This window comes from Oratosquilla oratoria, chromosome 12 (genome assembly GCF_046742065.1).
Source record: "Oratosquilla oratoria isolate Oo_2021 chromosome 12, ASM4674206v1, whole genome shotgun sequence".
Taxonomy (NCBI): domain Eukaryota; kingdom Metazoa; phylum Arthropoda; class Malacostraca; order Stomatopoda; family Squillidae; genus Oratosquilla; species Oratosquilla oratoria.
In genome coordinates this window covers 12,158,701-12,166,958 of record NC_134788.1, presented here as the reverse complement: position 1 = coordinate 12,166,958, position 8,258 = coordinate 12,158,701, and the positions used below count along the sequence as shown (strand labels likewise).

The following is an 8,258-nucleotide window of genomic DNA, read 5'->3' as shown; positions in this document are numbered from 1 at the left end:
CCAAACTTATACCTCTGATTTATTGTGAATTTTCTTTTCTGAACATTTCAAAGATGCTGCAAAATTCAGGTTTCATAAATAGTAAAAAAAAAATTAAATAAAATTTCTTTTATTTTTTAATATAGGAAATAAAGAGCATAATTTTATCTTTCAAATGAAACAAAAATGACAAAAATCCATCAAGAACAACCGAAGAAATAACAACAAAAAGAACAAAAACATTAAATGTACATGAGAAGGCATTTAAATTTTGCGCGACATTTTTAAAAGGCCCCAGCCCCATAGTCCCCGCTTTTGGTCACTTTACCACTTTTACTTTTCACTTTTTTTCTCCTCTCGTTTCTTGTCTCTTCTTTCGAGGGCAGACTTATGAATATGGGTGTAGGGTTCTTCAAGAAGAGGAACAACAAATCCTTCTTTATAACCAACATTGTTGGATGCTGTCCTCTTCGTTTGTTTGTTTTTTTCCTTCGCGTTTCTTCATCTGGCACGCAAGGACCTTCACTGCATTCTTCCTCCTTCCTCGCTGGCTTTTCGTCAATCTTGCCATGATTACCGCAAGAAATTACAGTGAGGAATCAAAAATATGAAGCACGGTGAGAGCTTCAAAAGAACATAACCTCACTTTGACGTTTGGATGGGTACTGATGCCCTGATGTGTGCTATTTCTGGATCTATGCTTGTGGGAGGAGTTGCTAAATACCTCCATAAACACAATTCCGTAGCAAAAAACAAAATAGCTATAGAAAAAATTAACGCTATTACAATATACAGAATATTTGATACGCAATGGGGTTGCCAGAGGTTGCCAAAAATTTATCTATTTAATTCTGTATAAAAAGATAGAAACGAAATACAGCTCTATAACTTTGTAGGAGTGTTGCCAACATCATAGAGATTCTTTTTAAATGTTTTCCTAAAATTCGTTCATGTACCAGATTTTTTCGAATAATTGCCCCTGACGGACCCTTAAGTTTTTATATGCATTTTTTTGCACTTGGCGACCATATCATTGCTGCATATTCCAATCTTGGTCTTATCAGGATGATTAGAATTTTCTTCACCATTTCTTCATCCAGGTATGTAAATGCCACTTTGATTGTTCTTATTAAATTATAGGTTTCTCCAAAAATCTTATTTATATGTTTTTCAGGTGACATATTATTCATAACAATGACTCCCAGGTCCTTTTCATTTTCTACTTTTTTTATTCCTTCTTCTCCCAATTTATATGATCCTGTTATTCTGTTTTTACTTTTTCCAAATTCCATTATACTACATTTTTTTGTATTGAACTCCATCTCCCACTTCCTACTCCATTCCTGTACTATATTTAGATCTCTTTGTAGTGATTCACAATCTTCTTCCGTGTTCACTTTTTTCAATAGTTTTGCATCATCTGCAAAAAAGCTCATATAGCTTTCAATTCCTTCCTCCATATCATTAATATATATAGTAAACATTATTGGGGCCAGAACTGTTCCTTGTGGAACACCACTTATTACTTCATCCAATTTTGAGTGTTGATCTCTTATCACTACTCTCATTCTTTTTCTTGCAAAAAGTCTTCCATCCAATTTAGCAGTTTGCCCTGTATTCCTCCTTCAGTTTCTAATTTCTTAAGCAACTTCTTATGTGGTACTTTGTCAAAAGCTTTTTTTAGGTATAGAAATGCACAATCTGCCCATCCATCTCTTTCTTGTATTATATCTATTAGTCTTGAATAGAAACATATTAAATTGGTGACGCATGATCGTCCTTGTCTGAATCCAAATTGCCTTGGATTGAGCACATTGTTTTTCTCTAAATATTTTACCCATCTATTTTTGACAATTCTTTCACAAATTTTTGCTATTGTACTTGTTAGAGAGACTGGCCTATAGTTGTTAGGGTCTTCTTTATTTCCTCCTTTATATATAGGTACTATATTTGCTTTTTTCCAATCTTCTGGAACTTTACCTTCTTTCAATGAACTGATTATTATGCTATGTATTATGTCTGCTAGTTCATTCCTGCATTCTTTCAAAATCCAGTTTGCTATTTCATCTGGTCCATGTGATTTTCTGACATCAAGACTCAAGTGGTTCAATATTTCATTCTTTGTTACTTCTATTTCTTTCATAGGGGGGACTTTCTCTTTCCATTCGATCTCTTCAGGTTGTATGTTCTCCCTTGTAAACACTGATTTAAAATGTTTGTTCATAATTTTCGCCATTTCAATTTCCTGTGTATTCAACTCCTCCTTGTCTTAATTTCTCCAAATCTTGTTTGTTTTTCAGTTTGTTGTTTACAAATCTGTAGAATAGTTTTGGTTGATTTTTACATTTTTCTATGACATCTTTTTTATATTTTTTCTTTTCCTCTCTGCACGCTTGTACATATTCATTTCTATAGCAAGTATATATTTTCTATTTTTCTGATCTTTTGTTTTTCTTCAATTTGGTCCAAGCTTTGTCTCTTTTGTCTTTTATCTCCCTACAACTTTTGTTGTACCAGCATTTTACATATTCTTTTTCTTGTTTTTGTCTTGGGACACTTTTCTACTCCCTTTTTTATAGATTTTTGTCAAAATATTCCATTTCTCTTCTACTGTTGTATCTTTGTGTATTCTTTCCCAGTTTTCATTTTGGAAGAATTCTCTTATTTGATCAAAATTTGCTTTTTCATACATCAATCTTCCTTTTCTATATTGTTCATTTCTTTTCATGTATTTTTTCTCATTTAGTTCTAGTTCTATCAATATGTGGTCACTTTTGCTTATTGGTGCCTGGTATTCTATCTTTTCCACTATTTTAGGTTCTGATGTGATTATTAGGTCTAGTCTCGATGGTTCTTCTTCATTTCTATACCTAGTGTCCTCTTGGATCCATTGTGTCATTGTGTGGTCAATAATCATCTCAAGTAGAGCACTTCCCCATGAGTCTTCTCCACCCTTTACGGTCATCTCTTCCTAGCATATTTCTTTGAAATTATAGTCACCCATCATAACTATTCTTCCTCCATCTTCCATTATCTCGTTTAGTGTTACTCTTGTCTCTTCTAACATGCTTTTATGTTCATTCTCTTCCCACGAGGCTATTTTTGGGGGCACGTAGTTTATTACAAACTTTCTGCTCTTCTTATCTCTATCTTCTACTTCTATCATAATCATCTCTACTCTATTCTTCCCATATGTGACTCTCTTTACGTTTATATCCTTCTTAGTTAGGAACATAACTCCACCCCCTTGTTTTATCTTTCTGTTTCTAATCCAATAATTATATGCATTGTGTCCTATGCTGTTGGGTGGTAGTGGGCCTTTTAATTTTGTCTCAACAATTCCCATTATGTCCGGATCTTTTTCTTTCAGATATTTGTTCAGTTCATTCAGTCCTGTTATTATTCCATCTATATTTGTGTAGGATACTCTTAACTTTCTGTTATTTCCATTGTATTCTCTGTTTCTTTTGTGTTTCTCTCTTTTATGTTCCATTTCTTCAATTTCATATTCACTACTCTCCAGTAGAATTCTTGTTTTTCTGTCTCCGTTCTGGCCTCGTTTTTTTTCTTAGCTTCATGTCTTTTCCTTATTTCCTCATCTCTTTCCTCTTTATTCATTTCCCTTTTTATCCATACCTTTTTATATTGTTCACTTGTTGCTAGTTTCCCTGTTTTGGATAAGATATTCTCAGCCATAGTTTGTGACCTGAATTTAATCTTAATTGGTCTGGTCTTGTCTGTACTATATTTCCCGAGCCTGAATTTCTCCTCGATTTGTTTCATTATTTCTGGCTCATCTTCCTGAACTAATTCTAGTAAATTTCTTACTTTTTCATTTTCCTCTTTGATTCTTGTGGTTCTATCTGGGTTATGTTTCTCTTCCATTCCTAATATAATTATACATTTCTTTCTATCTGCTAAGTCTCTTACTATATTCTCCTTCTGTCTCATCACTTTAATAACTGAGTCTTCAGTTTGTTCTTTCATTTGCTGTTTGATTATGTCAGTAAATGCAATTTTGCTATTTTCTTGGATTTTTTTCCAACCCTCCTTGTTCTCCTTATTATTCTCCTTTAAGGCTTTATTCTCTTCTTTTACTTCTTTTAATTTTTTTTTTAATTCTTCAATTTCCTTAGTTAAGTTTTTGTTCGCCTTCTCTAGTTCTTCCAATTTTTCAACCCTCTGCACAATGGGTGGGGGGGGGTTGTGTCCCCCTCACCCTCTTTAAATCCCTAAAAAATATTCTCATTATCTTCTACTGTATTGCTCTTATCTATACTTCTAATCTTTACATTTTTGTTAGACATTTCATCATCGCTAAATTGGTCCGGACCTCGTTTGTTTAGATGGCGTCTGCCTGCCTGGCCCAAGTCCTCACCTTCCTAATTTCCTTCCATTTCCCTCAGTAATCCCTCCCCTTCTCCTTTTTCCTTACTTTCCCCTACACCACGAGCAATTTCCCCCCCACCCTGTAAATACATTAGGTACTTCCTTTGCTTTGGGATCTACAAAATTTCACTTTTTCTTCAGAACGTCCTCTAATCCGTCCATTCGTTGAAGTGTGTGTGTGTGTGTGTGTGTGTGTGTGTGTGTGTGTGTGTGTGTGTGTGTGTGTGTGTGTACATATATACATACACACACCAAGGGTTTCTTCCCCCTTATAAGGGAGTTAGCTAAGTCAAAAGACTCACGTCCAAGGTGAAACCGCTTCACTTAACTGGTGACATCCCGTCTCCATACCCCTCATGCAGAAAAAGAGAAGACCTTAAATCAGGCTTCTACTGTTATACAATGCAAAAAGAGACTTCATCAATTTTGGGTCAAGCAGGAGACTAAAATTCATTTTGAGGGAAGTCATACTATTGGACACATCTGGTCAAGGTCAATTGGGGGAGAACACAAATCAGAGGCATGACCTACCCAAGCTGAAAGTGATCTGGACATATAGGTCACATGACCTGCATCCAGTATCTATGTAAGACTGCATAAAGGAAGCTATAACTTCTCATACTATAATGCAATACCTTCTAATTGATATGATGTGGATGTGTGGAGTGAATATCAAGATTTTACTCACAAGAACATCATAATCAGTTCACATTGAATTCTGAGTGAACTTTATGAATTTTTTATTTTCCTACCAAGGAAGACTGAATGGAGGCCCATTCCCGAATAAAACTGTAAGAACAATGTAAGCCAGTTTTAACATTTGTCTATATTGCTATCAATGTTAATATTAATTTACAGTAGTTATATATGGAGCTCAAAATACTCACAATGATAAGAGCTAGCCAATGACAGAGTTCAAGTTTGCAGCTGTGAGACTGGTGAATATCTTTATAATATACCAGAATATTTGCCAGTCTCAATTTTCTAAAAAATAGCAGTATTATTTTAGTTGTGCACACCTACACAATATAGCATTAGAAACTTGAATATCAATTTTGTAAATTATGATACATGAATGTAGTATGCGATTTTCTTGGCAGAAATAAATGACAAAATACCTTGCTACAAGCAAATCTACTACCAAACAAAGCTACTAGGATATGGTCCAGACGCATTGCAGTTTTCTGTCCAGTCCAGTCACTGTCAATTAGACAATGGCTTTCATGTTGTGGACTGGGCGTTCTCCAACTCCAGGTGATGTTAATAAGTGCTGTTACAGAGATAACAGGGCTTCCTTGGACTTTATGAGAGAACATGGGGTTGTACTTTCATCTGTTAAATGCTTGAGGTACAATAATATAATCAGGCCACCAGTATCCATGACAATGACAACGACCCAGATGATCTTTAGAATTTGAGGTACCAAATTACTAAATATAGGTTAGGTTATGTAGATTAGGTAGGTTAGGTTAGAATAAATGAAATTATCATCCTTTCATTTCTTTGACCTCGGCATCTATCAAAATAAACATGGCATATCATTAAACCGCTAAAACTTCGTTCATTAGTAAATAGGTTTCAGCAACTTTTTTGTTATTGATTTCCATCAAGAAAATCACATATTACATTGATGTATTATAATTTACAAAATTAATACTTAATTTTCTATTGCTATATCATAAGATGTTTACAACTTAAATTTTACAAAAAATTGCTACCAACATTGTTACCATTTGGTGATATTTATATATGAGGTTTAAAATACTTAATAAAAGATAGAGGTAAAAATTGCAGCGGTGAGACCTAACCTAACCTGACCTACCCTATCCCCATGGGCTTGGCAAATTAACTAGATATAAAGATGTCCACTCATCTTAATTTTATAAAATATAGGTACCCCCGAATCCACGCTCAGCGCCACCGTCGACCATGTATTGTTTTCATGGCCATATGTTGCGGCCCACTAGGTTTTATTTGGTTCAATTTGAATGCTTCCCGCGCTTAGCGCATGCGAAAGCTATTCAAATTATCTTGTTGTTTTGCAAGTGTAAGGCTAATTCTTGAAATAGAAAAAAAAATTCAGCGATTTAAACGGAAATTTGGTTGTCAAACTCGGCAACATAGTTTTCCGAGTAAAAATATTAAGGTAAGGAATCTCTACACCTAATTTTAAGTTACATAAACAAGTTTATCAACCTATTTTCTCCCGGACATGAGAAGCTTAATATCGTGTATCACATCATAATTGAGCTTAAATCCCCGGAATGTAGCCATATCACCCATGAATCTGATGCGTCCAGTTCGCGTTCGATTTTGTTTACTATTACCATTGACGACCAAAATCACACAATGACGGTTTTTGCTCAAATGCATAATTTATAAATAAAAAATAGCATATGGTTGCATTATTTGACCTATTTTCTTTAAAATGTGTGATTTCCATGTAGAATGATCGAAGAGAAGTTACGTTTTTATCCTCTACAAAATTATCAACCGGCAACCAACGTCATTGTTTGGGTTTTGTCGGCGTTGGTTGTCGGCTGATAATTTTTCAGAGGATAAAAACGTAACTTCTCTTTGATCATTTTACGTGGAAATTATCCATTTTAAAGAAAATAGGTCAAATAATGCAACCATGTGCTATTTTTTATATATAAATTATGCATTTGAGCAAAAACCGTCATTGTGTGGTTTTGGTCAGCGTCGGTCGACTTCGGTCGGCGTTTAGCGACAGCTTCATGGTTGCCATGAAAAGGCAAATATGGTATGATGGAGATGTTTCACATTGTTTTTGACATGCTCATGTGATTTGTTGATCCATAAAACCCAAGTATTCCAAATTTTAATAAAATTGGACCAGTGGTTTAGAGTTAATGTGTATTTCTTTACTGAAATCTTTACAAATTACCACCCTTAATTCTAACACTTTGTTATGGTAAAGTCGAGCCCAAAATGCGGGCTAAGAAAATAATTCAAAAAATCGTATCTCCCTTATTTTTCAAGCTATTTCAAAAATTTAAAAAGCATTTTGTTTCTAATAAAGTTGTCTTTCATATGCAACAATAATATAAAGGTTAATTTTTTTTTTTTTTTTTTTTTTTGTGGGGGTACCTATAAAATAGCTATTGTCACTACTTTAAGTTTGCAGTACTTATATCTGGGGTTAAGAATACGCAGAATGATATGAGCTAACCGACTATATAGGTAATTGCAGTTGCCAAGCTGGCAAACATCTTGATTAAATACCAACACATTAACCCGTTCAGAATGCCAATTACAATGTAACACTACCAAACGGGAATTGAAGTGTAGCAAATGCCAAAAGTAAACACACAACGCATGCATTTAGCTACTTTACTATTATTTGATTACACTTACGAATTCAACAAAGGCACACTTGTTTAGCCTGCACAAATCACAGCCACGAAAACGAGCTCTTGAAATAAATGAGAGTGCAATTCCAGCCTTCGCTGTCTATGACGTCATATGTAAATAAACAATGCCAGGAACTTGAAGAAGAATATTGTGAAACATAAGTAGATAGTGACAATGATGAATTGACAGCAGGGAATTTCTTATTCTGGAAAGCAGAAATAGATGTTAAAAAGGAGTCACTACATAAAATATGGAAAGCAAGAGAAAAGATGAAGGAGGCAGTCGGTGTATAAACGAAGGAAAATAAAAATACGTAGGATAAGATTATTCTCGCGTTCGGAGTATAAACGAAGGTAACAAAACACGAACGAAACACTTTATGGTCAGTTAGGGTAGGAAACTGTTGCACTTTCTCATGGTCAGACATCCGGGTCTCCGGCCTTTGCAACCAGGCCGCCATATTTGGTTGGGGGAAAGCAACAACACTCATGAGAGGTGCTCTCAGTAAGGATTCT

The 8,258-nt window shown here is 34.7% G+C and overlaps 1 long non-coding RNA gene across 1 annotated transcript in view; it reads left to right on the top strand.

Annotated features, from left to right (window-relative positions):
• Positions 1–8,145: 8,145 nt before the first annotated feature.
• LOC143030550 (uncharacterized) overlaps positions 8,146–8,258 on the top strand; it is a 7,825-nt gene continuing 7,712 nt past the window's right edge. Inside the window, exon 1 of the long non-coding RNA XR_012966912.1 lies at positions 8,146–8,247. This is a non-coding gene — a long non-coding RNA (uncharacterized LOC143030550). The remainder of the gene's footprint in view (positions 8,248–8,258) is intronic.